The sequence below is a fragment of the Sinocyclocheilus rhinocerous genome, unplaced genomic scaffold (assembly GCF_001515625.1).
Source record: "Sinocyclocheilus rhinocerous isolate Xijiao unplaced genomic scaffold, SAMN03320098_v1.1 scaffold2427, whole genome shotgun sequence".
NCBI lineage: Eukaryota > Metazoa > Chordata > Actinopteri > Cypriniformes > Cyprinidae > Sinocyclocheilus > Sinocyclocheilus rhinocerous.
In genome coordinates, this window is record NW_015641050.1 from 66,424 (window position 1) to 74,640 (window position 8,217).

General features: G+C 42.9%; 1 pseudogene; it reads right to left on the reverse strand.

Annotated features, from left to right (window-relative positions):
- Positions 1–114: 114 nt before the first annotated feature.
- LOC107754438 (tripartite motif-containing protein 16-like) overlaps positions 115–8,217 on the reverse strand; it is a 13,294-nt pseudogene continuing 5,191 nt past the window's right edge.

Below are 8,217 nucleotides of genomic sequence, written 5' to 3' on the forward strand. Positions count from 1 at the left end.
CCAGCAGTATCTGTACTTTCACTCAAGTAATGGAGTTGAGTACTTTGTCCGCCTCTGTCTATAACATCTCACTGTTACTGATTTATCATGCAGCTCAAAGCATTATGGGTAGAGTCTCTCGTCAGTCTATTCTGATTCATCAACACAGTTTTACTGATGATCCTTTATAAACACCAAACCCAGGATAGAGAGGCTGAGTGAATGTGGTCTGGACTGTGTGGATGAGGCTCATTGTGTCAGAGACGCTGTAGAAGGACAGAGTTCCTGCACTGTGATCCACAAACACTCCTATTCTACTGCTGATGGACTTTACAGGGAGATCAGTCCGTATGTTATTGTGTGTGAATGAGTAACTTGAAGGAGAGCAGTCCAAATTCCAGGACTGATCATTACATCCAAACAAACATTCATTACTCCGACCCTTCCTGCTGATGCTTTTATATAACACTGATATATACACACCATTATTCCCACTCCACTCCTGCTCCCAGTAACAGCGTCCACACACACTCTCTCTACACAACACCTGATACCAATAATCGAATCGGTCAGGATGATCAGGATACGACTGGACTGCGGCAGTGACAGTAACCACTCTGTTGTTCTCAGACAGACGGAGGCGTTTATATGCTGTGTTTGGATCCAGAGTGAGCTGATGGGAATCTGATGGAGATAAAACACATCTCTGTCTGAGATCTTCTTGAGCTCCTCTTTGCAGAAATCCTCCAGTTTGTCTCTCAGCTGATGGACATATTCTCTCAGACCATCAGAAGAGAAGAGAGAACTGAAGGGATCGTCATTTACGTCTGTAGATTCAGGAGGTGCTGAGAGAGACTGGAAACTCTACAGAAAACAGAAATCAAAACTCATCAGCTCCACACTTCACCCAATAACCTAAACGAACATCAGATTTGAGTGGCTCTTGTTGACTTGACTGACCTTTAGTAACTCACCTCAATCCAGCACTTTCACAGCATCAGCTTCAGTCTTCTCATATTCATTATATCACATTAGAGCTACAGATTCTAGTATTTGACTTTCTAGGAAATAGTTTGGATGAAAAAACATCTGCTAAGAACACAAATCTATCTATAGTGTCTCATTGCAGGGTTGAGTAGATTTGCAAAAAAAAAAAAAGCAGCTCAAAGGCTACCATTAGATTGACCATTATTTATAACTTTAGAGCAGATAGTGACACTGAAACTACACTAACATGACTCTGTATATTAGCAATCAGTCACATCAGGATTTCAGACAAAAATGCAAGGTGCCACAAATAATGCAGTGTTCACCCAAAAATGAAAATGTTCTGTAAATTTACTCACCCTCAGGCCATCCAAGATGTAGGTGACTTTTTTTCTTCAGTAGAGCAGTAAAGAAGATTTTTAGCTGAAACCATGGCCCTTAGTGATTCATAAAATCAAAAATCGCGTTTGGTCTCGTACTGTATCGCGTACCTTGTCAGTGTTGTGCGCTTTGCTTGGCCATTTGTTGTGATAAACAGGAAAGTGTGTTCAAGTGCCAGCAAACCACAGTGTAAAGAAATACTTTTTGAGAGAAGCAGTCAATCAGCAGAAGTTAAAATCAGCTCGTAAGTGTATTTATTTCTTGTCTAAGTGTTTAGCGCAGTTGTCGTTGCTAGAAAACGCTTGTTTTGTTTACTGTGTGGAGACGTGCTGAAATCGCGTTTGGTCTCGTACTGTATCGAGTACCTTGTCAGTGTCGTGCGCTTTGCTTGGCCATTTGTTGTGATAAACAGGAAAGTGTGTCCAGCTGAATTCAATTTGAGTTTTGTTAGATGAAATATAAAAAGGTTTGTATTTCTCGGCAGCGGTCGCGGCAGCCCTTGTGTGAAGCCCTCCTCGTGTGAAGACCGAAGAGTGTAAAGACCATTATATATATATATATATATATACCTTGCTACGTGTACTGCGTTAGGCTAACCGAGACTTGTCATTTGCACTTATATATTGTTGCTCTTTTGTTAGTTTTGACTGCTTTTATTGTCCTCATTTGTAAGTCGCTTTGGATAAAAGCGTCTGCTAAATGACTAAATGTAAATGTAAATAAAATGCAAGTCAGCGGCTATGGGTTTTTGAGAATAAAAAAAGAATATCAAGGAAGACAAAATTAATACCTGTGAATTCATTCAGCGCTCCAGTTCCTCCAACAGTCACTGAACTGAGGAAACATTTTGACTGAAGACCGATGAGCCAATGATATGTGCATGCGTGAACCGAACACTTGAATGTAGGGAAGAAATTAATGTTTTTTTAATTTTTTAAATTCATGTAAAAAGGTGAGAGACTATTTTATTCACTTTATATGCTTTAGACATGTAAAACATCCACGTTTCACATCATTATTGGGTGCTTTAATATTCTAATTGTGTATACATTACTTCATTGCAGAAATATGTAAATGAACTAGTGAATTGAACCAGTTCATTGAAACGAACTGTCTGAAATAATTGGATTTCCATGTTGTCTGAGGGTCTGGATTACCAGTAATAATGTTGTAAATAATGTTCAGTTTCTTGTACAGACAGATCGTTTTGCTTCATAAGACCACAATATATTGTCAGTTGCTACGGGTATTAATTTTATGTTTCCTGATTTGCTTTATTTTTATTCTCAAAAATGTGCAGTCACTGACTTGCATTATATCTGTCACAATCTTTAGCTGGAGTGCCCATGAGCTCCTTTAGAGGGCACTCGATCCCTTACCTTCACCTTCTCACCCCGGATCTCGGACCTTCACCTTCTCACCCAATCCCTACTTCGTTGTCACATCGCCCCTAACAGAAGACTCAACCATGCCCAGATCCAGCAGCTTTTTGAGTGTTTCCAGGCCAATCATGGACCCAGTAATCAGGTTAGTTTGCCTCCATCTGGAAATGCGCTCCCTCGAGGACCACATTCAAGACTTTCTGCACATTGCATATCTCTCTGATCTCCCGAACTGTGCACTCATTGACTTTGTTTGTCATGGACTTAATGAACCATTGAAGATGGTACTCATTCGTGATGGTCCTTGAGGATCGCTTTGTCAGTTTCTGGATTATGCCCAGCTGTTATGTGGTTCCTCCTTCACTGTCGGGCTTTTGAGGAGGATGTGTCCCCTAAAAATCTTTTTTTTAGTAGGCTGGGGGCAGGACACAACAAACTTGCCAATCCTGTGTTATCTGCACCTTGCTGTCCTGTGGTCCCTGCACCTGAGCCAGTTCACAATATGGCTGCCGCACCTGAGCTCCAGTCCATGAGTCTGCTCCAGCTGCTCCTGAGGTGACAGCCTCTGCTGCAAAACCTCCCGAGTCTGTAGTGTCTACTTCAGCTCCTCTCTGGGCAGTGGTGCCCACTTTTGAACTCTCAACCTGTCCTGTCACGACCAAGGAGGCCGTTCCTGAACTCTCAACCTGTCCTGTCATGACCAAGGAGGCCGTTCCTGAACTCTCAGCTTGTCCTGTCACGACCAAGGAGGCCATTCCAGAACTCTCTGCTTGCCCTGTTATGGCCAACGATGCCATCTCTGAACTGTCTGTCTGTCCTGTTACAGCCACAGAGGCTGTTGTTAACCTCTCTGTGCTCTCTATTGCAGTCCCGCCTGATCCGCCGTGGTGGTCTCCTGCACCATCAACTCCACTGAAGTGGTCCTCAGCACCATCAGCTCCACCGTGGGGATCTTCGGTCCCATCTGCTCAGCTGTGGTGGTCCTCATCTCCGCCCTGGTGCTCTTCAGCTCCACCTTTTGGTCTTCAGCTTCGCCTGCTCTGTCCTGGTGGTCTTCAACTCACCCTGCTCTGCCCTGACTTCCTGCTCCACTGGCTCTGCCTCAGTCTCCAGGTCCTCCAATTCCACAGGAACCTGACCCTCCATCCCTCCCCCTGTTCTGCCTCCTCTCCGCCTTCCTCCTGGACTTCTATGACCCTTTGGGGAGCATCTGGAAACCGCTCATTAAGAGGGGGGGGGGAGCTCTGTCACGATCTCCAGCCCTTACCTTCACCTTCTCACCCCGGACTCCATTTCCCAGAAACCCCAGCCTAGGAACTGATTACGAACACACCTGTTTCCCATTAGGAGGACTATTTAAGTTGCACTCTCACACTCACACATTGCTGAGTCTTGTTTAGCTGTTAAGATACATTTCTAAGCATTTCCTTGTTTCCTTGCCTTTGTGTCTTTGTGTTGATTGTTCCCTGGTTTGTGATCATTTGCTGCCTGACCTGACCAATGCTGTTATTTGGATTACTCTTTTGTTTTGCCTTGGGACATAGTTGTTTGCTGGTGTTTGACCCTGCCTGTTTCAACTACTCTCTTTAATAAAGCTTGCACTTGGATCCCTTACTCCATTGTCATGCCGCCCAATCACTAAGGAACACAGTTTCAGTTAAAAACTAATTATTTGCGCCACCTTGAATTTTTGTCTCAAATCCTTGTGGGACTGATTGCTAATATACAGCTTTGAAGATATATACTTTGAAGATCACCTGATCCAATTTTTAAAAAGTTGAAAAGTTAGTGAAGCTTTGAACTGTTGGTGGCACTAGTGGTGTCCTGTCACAGCAGGATCTCACTCAAGTCCACTATGATCCTATTCTTTTAGATCTCTGTTACCTGCAGGTATTGGATGTGATCCTGTGTGTGTGAAAGCTGCTCCAGCTCAGCGTCTCTCCTCCTCAGATCATTGATCTCCTGCTCCAGTCGCTCCAGTCGTCCTTCAGCTTGACTCACTGCAGCCTTTTCCTGATCTCTGATATCAGGAATCAGGAGCCGTACCAGCTCAGAGCAGCTGCTCTCAATGGAGCAGATGAGCTCAGTAAAGATCCTCTCACTGTCCTCCACTGCTGTCTGTGCAGAGCGCTGTTAGGACACACAGTGATTCAGGCTTCAGTGAATTCCACAGGAACCTGACCCTCCATCCCTCCCCCTGTTCTGCCTCCTCTCCGCCTTCCTCCTGGACTTCTATGACCCTTTGGGGAGCATCTGGAAACCGCTCATTAAGAGGGGGGGGGGAGCTCTGTCACGATCTCCAGCCCTTACCTTCACCTTCTCACCCCGGACTCCATTTCCCAGAAACCCCAGCCTAGGAACTGATTACGAACACACCTGTTTCCCATTAGGAGGACTATTTAAGTTGCACTCTCTCACTCACACATTGCTGAGTTTTGTTTAGCTGTTAAGAGACATTTCTAAGCATTTCCTTGTTTCCTTGCCTAATTGTCTTTGTGTTGATTGTTCCGTGGTTTGTGATCATTTGCTGCCTGACCTGACCAATGCTGTTATTTGGATTACTCTTTTGTTTTGCCTTGGGACATAGTTGTTTGCTGGTGTTTGACCCTGCCTGTTTCAACTACTCTCTTTAATAAAGCTTGCACTTGGATCCCTTACTCCATTGTCATGCCGCCCAATCACTAAGGAACACAGTTTCAGTTAAAAACTAATTATTTGCGACACCTTGAATTTTTGTCTGAAAACCTTGTGGGACTGATTGCTAATATACAGCTTTGAAGATATATACTTTGAAGATGTCCTGATCCAATTTTTTAAAAGTTTAAAAGTTAGTGAAGTTTTGAACTGTTGGTGGCACTAGTGGTGTCCTGTCACAGCAGGATCTCACTCAAGTCCACTATGATCCTATTCTTTTAGATCTCTGTTACCTGTAGGTACTGGATGTGATCCTGTGTGTGTGAAAGCAGTTCCAGCTCAGCGTCTCTCCTCCTCAGATCATTGATCTCCTGCTCCAGTCGCTCCAGTCGTCCTTCAGCTTGACTCACTGCAGCCTTTTCCTGATCTCTGATATCAGGAATCAGGAGCCGTACCAGGTCAGAGCAGCGTCTCTTAGTGGAGCAGATGAGCTCATTAAAGATCCTCTCACTGTCCTCCACTGCTGTCTGTGCAGAGCGCTGTTAGGACACACAGTGATTCAGGCTTCAGTGGGACTGAACTGAGACTGAGACAAACTTCTCTTCTTCTCCAGACTCACCTTATGAGACTCCACAGCCTCTCTCAGCTGCTGGAGATCTTTCTCTCTCTGCTGGGACGACTTCTGCTTCTCCTTCAGCTGCTTCTGCAGGACAAATGGATGACAGTAAATATTACAGAAAACTTCTGGCTCTAAATCATCATGTGAACAGATGAATCCAGTAAAAGTGGAACTGATAACCAATGGCTGTAGGTTCAAAGTCCAGAAAGGATGATTGATTGTTTACCACAATTGTACACAAATTAACATGGAGATATAAGCTTGTTTCGCATGACAAGTGTAAGCGCTAGTTTTAAATACCTGTTTCTCTGTCCTCTGTGCTGCAGCTGATACAGTGTCGTGTTTTTTATGCTCATATTTTGTACACAGCTCACAAATGCATTGTTGGTCAGTAATACAGTAAATTTCCAGATGTTTCTCATGTTTCTGGCAGATCATCTCCTGCAGTCGTCCAGTGGCTTCAATCACTTGGTGTGGTTTTCGTGAATGAAACTCCTCATGACGGTAAATACCTGTTTCTCTGTCCTCTGTGCTGCAGCTGATACAGTGTCGTGGTTTTTATGCTCATATTTTGTACACAGCTCACAAATGCATTGTTGGTCAGTAATACAGTACATTTCCAGATGTTTCTCATGTTTCCGGCAGATCATCTCCTGCAGTCGTCCAGTGGCATCAATCACTTTGTGTGGTTTACGAGAATGAAATTCCTCATGACCGTCAAAATGAGTTTGACAGTAAGATTCCTGACACACCAGACAGGACTTGACGGCTTTGTATTTTCTTCCAGTACAGACGTCACACTGCACATCTCCAGCTCCAGCGTAACAGTCAGCAGGGAGTTTAGTATTCTTCATTTTCTCCACCAGATCAGCCAGCATGGTGTTTGTAGCTAAAGCAGGTCTTGGACTGAAGGTCTGTCTGCACTGAGGGCAGCTGTAGACTCTCTTCTGATCTTCCTGATTCCAGCGGTCTGTAATACAGTTCTTACAGTAACTGTGTCCACACTGGATGGTTACTGGATCCTTCAGGAGATCCAGACACACTGTACATGAGAGCTCACCTTGAGAAAATCTGGCTTCTGCCATTTTACTGCATGAATACAGAGACACACAACTGCTCAACTACACTTTCACTTTCTTTTTCCCTTAAGTCATGTGATTCCTGTCTCCTGGTAGTTTAAAATATGTCTAAAAAAATACCCTAACTCCCCCATCAAATTAAAAAAATCCACCCCCACAAGAGCCACGTAAAGGGGGAATTCTCCCCCATTTTCCAAAATGAAATTCAGGCCCACATGTCTGCCACTTTTGTTCTGGCTAACTGAGGGAAAAAAAAACATTACAATAAATCACGCTACCAATGGTGATTAAATCTAACGATCGCTTAGCTCATATCACATCAAACCATGCAAATTATTATTATTGTTATACTTTGTTTTCAAATTGTTAAGAGTCTGAAATAGATTTTCAATCAGAACAATAAAAATATACATATCATAACTTATTCAGAAAAATAACACTGACTACATACGGTACAGACTTAAAGACATGAAGCTTTATTTCCAAGATGATGCCTGATAAGCTTTGAATTTCAATAAAACATAGAACAATTTAGTAACAGAGTATTATTATTTACTAAATAATTTTACATATTTAGTATTGTATTATTCATTGTATATTTGAATCAGTTTCAGATACTTATACTAGATATATGTTCATGTTTAATATTTCCTGCAAAATTATGTACATAAAGAAATATATTTTGTGTTGGATCAGTTTCCTGTATCATCAGTGCGTAGCTGATACACTCACCTAAATTATTCAATATATCGCTTATCCTGCCCAAAGAGCAATCGAGCTCGGGTTCAGACCAGGCAATCGAACCAAGTGTGAAAGCACCCAGAGTTTGAGAAAAGCACAGAAACACATGGTCACTCAGCAGAACTCACACACACACTGATCTTACTGTCTACATGAGGGTTTATTACAAACATTTATTCTGACATGTTATTTCTGTGAAAGAATTTCAACTGCAGTATTAATGTCATGAAGAGAAAAGAAGAGACTCTATAACATCTACTGTTACTGATTTATCATGCAGCTCAAAGCATTATGGGTAGAGTCTCTCGTCAGTCTATTCTGATTTATCAACACAGTTTCACTGATGATCCTCTATAAACAGTAAACCCAGGATAGAGCGGCTGAGTGAATGTGGTCTGGACTGTGTGGATGAGGC